Below are 8,932 nucleotides of genomic sequence, written 5' to 3' on the forward strand. Positions count from 1 at the left end.
GCATGCACAAATTGGATTGAAAATGGCTCTGGTATAACCAAAAATGTCACCGCTAAGGAGTTGAATTTTGCAGACAGACATTTAAACTAACATGTTCTGTCTTCCTAGTCAGTGGCAGGCACAATAATAAGCCTCCTGCATTTATCATTATACCTTGAAGTGTGTTGGCCATACACTTAGGCTGTTGCTGAGCTGAATATGCAGTGGAAGATTACTCAGCCATGACAACTTGAAGTCGTACACTTGCATTAAAACTTCTCGGCCTTTTGGCTAAGATCAAGTGTAGTTACGCAGTTGCTGCACTTGGTTGAGGTCATTGGGTTACATTGAAGCTTCATATGTTTCATATGAAGCAATTTTTAAAAGCGGTATCTCGGCCTTTTAGCTAAGATGCAAATGAGATCAAGTCTTGGAGGAGGAATTGCTTTCCCTCCTCCAATCAGCTTGGCTCATGTAGATCAGGCCCAGGACAGGGTAAATGGTCACTTGCCCTGTCTTGTCAGCCTGGATCGGAAATGTCTCAACTTGTTGAGACTCTGAATTGGACTTGATTTGATTGAATTGGAAAAGTATTTTTAAAAACTTGCATTAAAACTGAATATAATGTATAAAGAAGGAAAGACTTACATTTAGATAGCACCTTTCATGACTTTAGGCGTTCCCATTACACTTTGCAGTCAATTAAGCACTACTCAAGTGGAATCTCTGATGTAATGTAAAGTGGGGGAGTTGCACTACTGGTTAAGGAGAATATCACAGCTGTTCTGCGGGAGGACACATCGGAGGTCTCATACAGCAAGGCAATATGGGTAGACCTTAGGAATAGGAAGGGTGTAGTCACAATGTTGGGGGTTTACTATAGGCTGCCCAACAGCCAGCAGGAGATAGAGGAACAGATATGTCGGCAGATTTTGGCAAGGTGTAAAAGTAACAGGGTTGTTGTGGTGGGAGATTTTAACTTACCCTATATTGACTCAGACTCACTTAGTGCTAGGGGCATGGATGGGGCAGAGTTTGTAAGGAACACCCAGGAGGGCTTCTTGAAACAGTATGTAGATAGTCCAACTATGGAAGGGGCCAAACTGGACCTGGTATTGGGGAATGAGCCTGGCCAGATGGTCGATGTTTCAGTTCTGGAACAGTGACCACAATTCAGTAAGCTTTAAGGTACTGATGGGTAAAGATAAATGTAGTCCTCAAATGAAGGTGCTAAATTGGGGGAAGGCTAATTACAACAATATTAGGCAGGAACTAAAAAATGTAGATTGGGGGCAGGTGTTTGAGGGCAAATCAACAGCTGGCATGTGGGAGGCTTTCAAGTGTAAGTTGATAGGAATTCAGGACCAGCACATTCCTGCAAGGACGAAGGATAAGTATGGCAAGTTTTGGGAACCTTGGATAATGAGAGATATTGTGGGCTTCATCAAAGAGAAAAATGAAGCAGTTGTCAAGTCTAGGAGGCTGAGAACACAAAAAGCAAGTAGAAGTAGAAAGAAACTTAAGCAAGGAGTAAGGAGGACTAAAAGGGGTCATGAAAAGTCATTGGCCAGTAGGATTAAGGAAAATCCCAAGCCTTTTATATATATATAAAGAGTAAGAGGATAGCCAGGGAGAGGGTTGGCCCATTCAAGGACAGGAGAGGGAATCTATGCACACGTCAGAGGAAATGGGCGAGGTATTAAATGAAACTTTGCATCAGTATTCACCAAAGAGAAGGACTTGATGGATGATGAGTCTGGGGAAGGGTGTATAGATAGTTTGAGTCATGTTGAGATCAAAAAGGAGGAGGTATTGGGGTTCTTGAGAAACATTAAGGTAGACAAGTCCCCAGGGCCTGATGGGATATACCTCAGAATACTGAGAGTGGCAAGGGAAGAAATTGCTCAGGCCTGGAGAGAAATCTTTGTAGCCTCACTGGCTGCAGGGGAGCTTCCAGAGGATTGGAGAATAGCCAATGTTGTTCCTTTGTTTAAGAAGGGTAGCAAGGATAATCCAGGTAATTACAGGCCAGTGAGCCTTACGTCAGTGGTAAGAAAATTATTGGAGAGGATTCTTCGAGACAGGATTGTGGTGAACCATAGATGGTTACCACTATGGGTACTTGTACATATGTTACTCTTGTTACTGTTGGGGTTAGGGTTTGGGTGTCCCACCTGTTATTATTGGTTATGTGGTACACTCCGTTCGGCTCTGCCTTCTTACAGGAGTATAAAGATCACTGCTACTTCCTAGTAGCCCTTAGTCTGGGATAGTATTGTTAAGTAGTGTGCTCCAATCTTGGTGTGAATAAAAGTCTTTATTCCTGGGTACGTCCTAGCCTCCTGTGTGAATCAATCGCACATCAATTTTATTCACAACAAAATACTGAAAATTTTGTTCGAAAAAAAAAATGGAGCCGATGCTAAAGCCCAATCGGCTAACCTTGGATCCGCGTGCCGCTGGGGCGTCGAATACTTTCGACCATTGGTTGAAGTGCTTCAAGGATATTCGTTGAGGCCTCGACAGCAGTCCAGTCCGACGCCGACAGATTGCGGGTCCTCCACGCCAGGGTGAGCGACACTGTGCATGCAACAATTCGCGATTCCCAAAATTACAAAGATGCTATCGAATTACTCAAGAAGCTGTATAATAAACAGCCGAACGAAATTCATGCTCGTCACCTATTAGCCACTCGATGGCGGCAGCCCGGCGAAACTACGGGACAGTACCTGCGCGAACTTCAACAGCTAGCCAGAGCCTGCAACTGCAAGGAGGTGTCGGCTACTCAATACACCAATGATCTTATTCGGGACGCGTTCGTGGCGGGAATCGGCTCATCCTATATTCGCCTGCGGCTGCTAGAGCAGGGTAACTTGGACCTGGCTAAGACAGTAGAATTGGCCGATGCAATGGAAACGGCCTCCAGAAGTCTCGAAACCTACCCCACCGACCACGTGGGAACAGCGTGGCAAGCACAGCCACCACCTCAACAGTACTCGGCGGCTCCTCGGAACTGCGCGATAATGCTCCCAACTTCAGACCTGATGGTTGCGGCAGCTCCTGGAGGCCCACGGTGCTATTTCTGTGGATTGGCGAAGCATCCTCGCCAGAGATGGCTGGCCAGGATGGTGTTTTGCTCCGCCTGTGGAAAGAAAGGGCACTATGCAAAAGTGTGCCGAACAAAGACCCCTTCCAAGCCCAGCAGTGCTGCGTGCGACTCCCCAGGATCCATCTCCTCGTCTCCGGCCTCGTCGATATCTTCAGCCACGTGCGATCCACGGGCGCCGCCATTTCCTATGATGACGACGCAAGCCACGTGCGACCTGCGGGTGCCGCCGTTTTCAACATCATCGACCACGTGCAATTCATGGGCGCAGCCATTTTGGTCGACACCGGCCGCAGAAGACCAGCAGGGGTCCTCGTCGTCGGCTATCTCAGCTGCCTGCAGTTACGCTCGGGATCCAACAGTGGCATCAATCATCCTGGACCAGGCGAAGCCTCACAGACTCGACAAGTCCATGATGGACATAGAGGTAAACGGGCGCCTGACGCATTGCCTGTTTGACAGCGGGAGCACGGAGAGCTTCATCCATCCGGATACAGTGAAACGGTGCGCTCTCCGTGTGCAAACTGTCAGGCAGACAATCTCCATGGCGTCGAGGTCCCGATCTGTCCTCGTTCTTGGGAGCTGTGTGGTAACCTTAACGGTGCGGGGCACAGTTTACGAGAACTTCAGGCTCCTCGTGCTACCGCACCTTTGCGCTCTGGTACTCCTGGGGCTAGACTTCATGGTCCACCTGAAGAGTGTGACCCTGCAGTACGATGGGCCACTCCCTCCACTTTCAGTGGGAGAACAGCAGCCTCCAAATTGCCCAGCGCGCTCCACATGCGGCCTCTCAACACTCAAAATTACCCTGCCTTCCCTATTCGAAAATCTCGTGCCAGGCTGCAAGCCCATCGCGACTCAGAGCAGGCGTTACAGCACTGAGGATCGGATCTTTATTAGATCTGAGGTTCAGCAGCTCCTTAGGGAAGGGGTCATTCAACTTAGCACTAGCCCATGGAGAGCACAAGTCGTGGTGGTTAAGACTGGAGACAAGCCCCGGATGGTCATAGACTATAGTCAGACCATTAATAGGTACACACAGCTGGACGCGTACCCTCTCCCGCGGACATGGTCAACCAGATTGCGCAGTACCGGGTGTTCTCCACCATCGACTTGAAGCCAGCCTACCACCAGCTCTCCATTCGCCCAGAGGAATGCAAATACACGGCCTTTGAGGCGGATGGCCGTCTCTACCACTTTTTAAGAGTCCCTTTCGGGATCACTAATGGGGTCTCGGTCTTCCAGCGTGAGATGGACCGAATGGTGGACCAAAACGGGCTACGCGCTACCTTCCCATACCTGGACAACGTCACTATCTGCGGCCATGACCAGCAGGACCATGACGCAAACCTCCAGAAGTTTTTACGCACTGCATCTCTCCTGAACCTGACCTATAACAAGGAGAAGTGCGTATTTAGCAATCACCACCTAGCAATCCTCGGATATGTGGTGGAAAACAGGGTCATCGGCCCCGATCCAGACCGTATGCGTCCCCTCCTTGAACTTCCCCTACCCACTAGCATCAAAGCACTGAGAAGGTGTTTAGGCTTCTTCTTGTACTATGCACAGTGGGTCCCCAATTACGCGGATAAAGCCCGTCCGCTCATAAAATCTACCTCTTTTCCCCTGACAGCAGAGGCTCGCCTAGCCTTTGCAGGGATAAAAGCCCCGACATCGCGAAAGCCACGATGCACGCTGTCGATGAGTCCATCCCCTTCCAGGTGGAGAGTGATGCATCTGATTTCACCCTGGCTGCCACACTTAACCAGGCGGGCAGGCCCGTCGCCTTTTTCTCTCGCACCCTCCAAGGCCCTGAAATTCCGCACTCCTCTGTGGAGAAAGAGGCTCAGGCCATTGTGGAGGCCGTACGGCATTGGCGCCATTATTTGGCTGGCAAACGGTTTACCCTGCTCACGGACCAGCGGTCCGTGGCCTTCATGTTCAACAACACGTTAAAGGGAAAAATTAAGAATGATAAAATCTTGAGGTGGAGAATCGAACTCTCCACCTACAACTATGATATCATGTACCGTCCGGGGAAGCTCAATGAGCCCTCACATGCCCTGTCGCGTGGAACATGTGCCAGTGTGCAGGAGGACCGGTTACAGGCCCTCCACAATGATCTCTGCCATCTGGGCATCACTCGGCTCTTCCATTTTGTAAAGGCTCGGAATCTGCCCTACTCCATAGAGGATGTCAGGTCGATAACTCGAAGCTGCCAGGTATGTGCAGAGTGCAAGCCGCACTTCTACCGGCCTGACAGGGCACACCTCATTAAGGCCACTCGCCCTTTTGAACGACTGAGTGTCGACTTCAAGGGCCCCCTTCCTTCGACAGATCGGAACGTGTATTTCCTCAACGTGGTTGACGAATACTCCCGATTCCCCTTTGCCATCCCCTGTTCTGACATGTCCTCTGCCACTGTCATCAAAGTCCTGCGGAGTCTTTTTACCCTGTTCGGCTACCCCAGTTATATCCACAGTGATAGGGGTTCGTCGTTTATGAGCGACGACTTGAGGCAATACCTGCTCTCTAAGGGAATTGCCTCAAGTAGGACTACGAGTTATAACCCCAGGGGTAACGGACAGGTCGAGAGTGAAAACGCTACAGTCTGGAAGGCTGTTTTACTGGCGTTAAGGTCTAGGGGTCTTCCAGTCACCCATTGGCAAGAGGTACATTCTGATGCGCTCCATTCAATCCGGTCCCTCCTGTGTACGGCAACCAACGCTACCCCACATGAGCGGATGTTTACCTTCCCTAGGAAGTCTTCCTCTGGGACCTCACTGCCGTCTTGGTTGACGTACTCAGGACCTGTCCTCCTGCGGCGGCATGTTAGGGCCCGCAAGTCCGACCCTTTGGTTGAACAGGTCCACCTCCTCCACGCCAACCCTCAATATGCCAATGTGGCATATCCTGACGGGCGAGAGGACACGGTCTCTATCAGAGATCTGGCGCCTGCATGGGACCTGGAAACCCCCGTCACTCCCGCACCCCTGGTTAGGATTCCTTTGCCCATTCTCTCCCCTCCTGACACGGCGCGGGCAGCATCGGGACCTCAACTTAATCCTCTTACTCCCGTTTGCAGCTTGCCTGAGTCCAGGAGATTGTCGCCACCTCGAGGTTCACAGGCGTGTGAGGAACTGGAGGAGTCAGTGGACACCACCTCGGAGAGAGGGTCGTCACCACGGTCACCAGAACTGGCACTGGAGCCAGTGCTGCGGAGGTCGCAGAGACGGTGCGGACCCCCGATACGGCTGAACTTGTGAACATGTGGACAGTTCGTATTGTCTCCTTACTCCACCGGCCTTTGTTTTTAAAGGAGGGGTGAATGTGGTGAACCATAGATGGTTACCACTATGGGGACTTGTACATATGTTACTCTTGTTACTGTTGGGGTTAGGGTTTGGGTGTTCCACCTGTTATTATTGTTCATGTGGTACACTCCGTTTGGCTCCGCCTTCTTACAGGAGTATAAAGGTCACTGCTACTTCCTAGTAGCCCTTAGTCTGGGATAGTATTGTTAAGTAGTGTGCTCCAATCTTGTTATGAATAAAAGCCTTTATTCCCGGGTACGTCCTAGCCTCCCGTGTGACTCAATCACGCGTCAAGGATTTACTCCCACTTGGAAATAAGTGGACATGTTAGTGAGAGGCAACATGGTTTTGTGAAGGGCAGGTCGTGTCTCACTAACTTGATCGAGCTTTTCGAAGAAGTGACGAAGATGATTGATGAGGGTAGGGCAGTGGATGTTGTCTACATGGACTTCAATAAGGCCTTTGACAAGGTCCCTTGTGGCAGACTGGTGCAGAGGTGAAGTTGCACGGGATCAGAGGTGAGCTGGCAAGGTGGATACAGAACTGGCTCGGTCATAGAAAACAGAGGGTAGCAGTGGAATGGGGTGTTTCTGAATGGAGGGCTATGACAAGTGGCGTTCCTCAAGGATCAGTACTGGGACCTTTACTGTTTGTAATATATATAAATGATTTGGAGGAAAATGTAACTGGTTTGATTATTAAGTTTCTAGACAACACAAAGGTTGGTGGAATTGCGGATAGCGATGAGGACTATCAGAGGATACAGCAGGATATAGATCAGTTGGAGACTTGGGCGGAGAGATGGCAGATGGAGTTTAATCTGGACAAATGTGAGATAATGCATTTTGGAAGGTCTAATACAGATCGGAAATATACAGTAAATGGCAGAACCCTTACGAATATTGATAGGCAGAGAGATCTGGGTGTACAGGTACACAGGTCACTGAAAGTGGTAATGCAGGTGGAGAAGGTAGTCAAGAAGGCATACGGCATGCTTGCCTTCATCGGCCGGGGCAATGAGTTAAAAAATTGGCATGTCATGTTGCAGCTTTATAGAACCTTAGTTGTGCCGCACTTGGAATATAGTGTTCAATTCTGGTCGCCACACTACCAGAGGATGTGGAGGCTTTGGAGAGGGTACAGAAAAGATTTACCACGATGTTACCTGGTATGGAGGGCATTAGCTATGAGGAGAGGTTGGAGAAACTTGGTTTGTTCTCACTGGAATGACAGACTTTGAGGGGCGACCTGATCGAAGTCTACAAGATTATGAGGGGCATGGACAGAATGGATAGTCAGAAGCTTTTTCCCAGGGTGGAAGAGTCAATTACTCGGGGGCAAGATTTAAAGGAGATGTACGAGGCAAGTCTTTTTACACTTAGAAGGTGGTGGGTGCCTGGAACTCGCTGCCGGGGGAGGTAGTAGAAGCGGATATGATCGTGACTTTTAAGAGGCATCTGGACAAATACATGAATAGGCTGGGAATGGAGGGATATGGTCCCCGGAAGGGTAGGGGGTTTTAGTTCAGTCGAGCAGCATGGTCAGTGCAGGCTTGGAAGGCCGAAGGGCCTGTACCTGTGCTGTAATTTTCTTTGTCTTTGTTCTTTGACATTGGCCTGAATATTTGTGCCCTCTGAAGACAGGAATGGAGGCTGGAGAATTGTTGGGGGGCACAGGGATAGGGAGTGTCATTTCCAAGATGACATTGTGAGTGCTGTCATAATTCAGCAGGATGGGAGGGAGGGCAAGTGACTTTCCTCCCAATCTGAGCCAATCAAAGTTGGTTAAAAGCCCACTGAGAACTTGTCATGGTTTGAACCTCAGTTTTTTAAAGGTCACATGGATCTGAAACAGATCAACAGATCAGCTGGGTGAAGAGGAGGAGCCAGTCAGGGCATCATCCCAGTTCTGTAAAAAGATTACCAGGGTAAATGAGAACTCAGCTCTTGTTATTGGTGTGCCCTTGATGCTGCACAGGTGGCAGAGAGAGTGGGCACTGAGTGATAGGACATTCAGCAGGGTCAGCGCCCCTTGACATCTTGGGCCCAGAGAAGCATTGGGCAAGGCTGTCAAGAACAGTTGGGCAGTTACATGCCCAGAAGGACAGCTACTGCTGGTGATGGGTACATGACTCTCTGATTTTGTGCCAGTGACAGTGTGGATCAACACCCTCTGCAGGAAGAGAAGAGCTCTGGGGGGAAAAAGGACACACAAGAGGAAAGAGAAGCAGCAAGGGTATGGAGGGCATACACACTGGACAGGATATATCACCAAAGGCAGAGCTACTTGCAGATGACCAAGACCTAGTGCCACAGGAAACTGTGACAGACACTCCAGACAGATGGTCGCAAACAGGTATGACTTTATTGCCAAACACCTTGCTCTTTATAGTACTGATTGCAATGATCTGCTCGTGTCCATCAAAGTTACTGTGGCCTTGAATTTCTTCACCGAGAATCTACTCTGAACCTGGTGGGTTCTCATAAAAGGCTGTACATCATTGCATCTCCCAGGTCACTGATGGGATCTTTTC

The 8,932-nt window shown here is 49.5% G+C and overlaps 1 pseudogene; it reads left to right on the forward strand.

Moving 5' to 3' along the window:
- The first annotated feature begins 250 nt into the window (after window positions 1–250).
- LOC144482190 (U2 spliceosomal RNA) lies at window positions 251–452 on the forward strand (annotated as a pseudogene).
- Window positions 453–8,932: the final 8,480 nt, after the last annotated feature.

This window comes from Mustelus asterias, chromosome 2, assembly GCF_964213995.1.
Source record: "Mustelus asterias chromosome 2, sMusAst1.hap1.1, whole genome shotgun sequence".
Classification (NCBI taxonomy): Eukaryota; Metazoa; Chordata; class Chondrichthyes; order Carcharhiniformes; family Triakidae; genus Mustelus; species Mustelus asterias.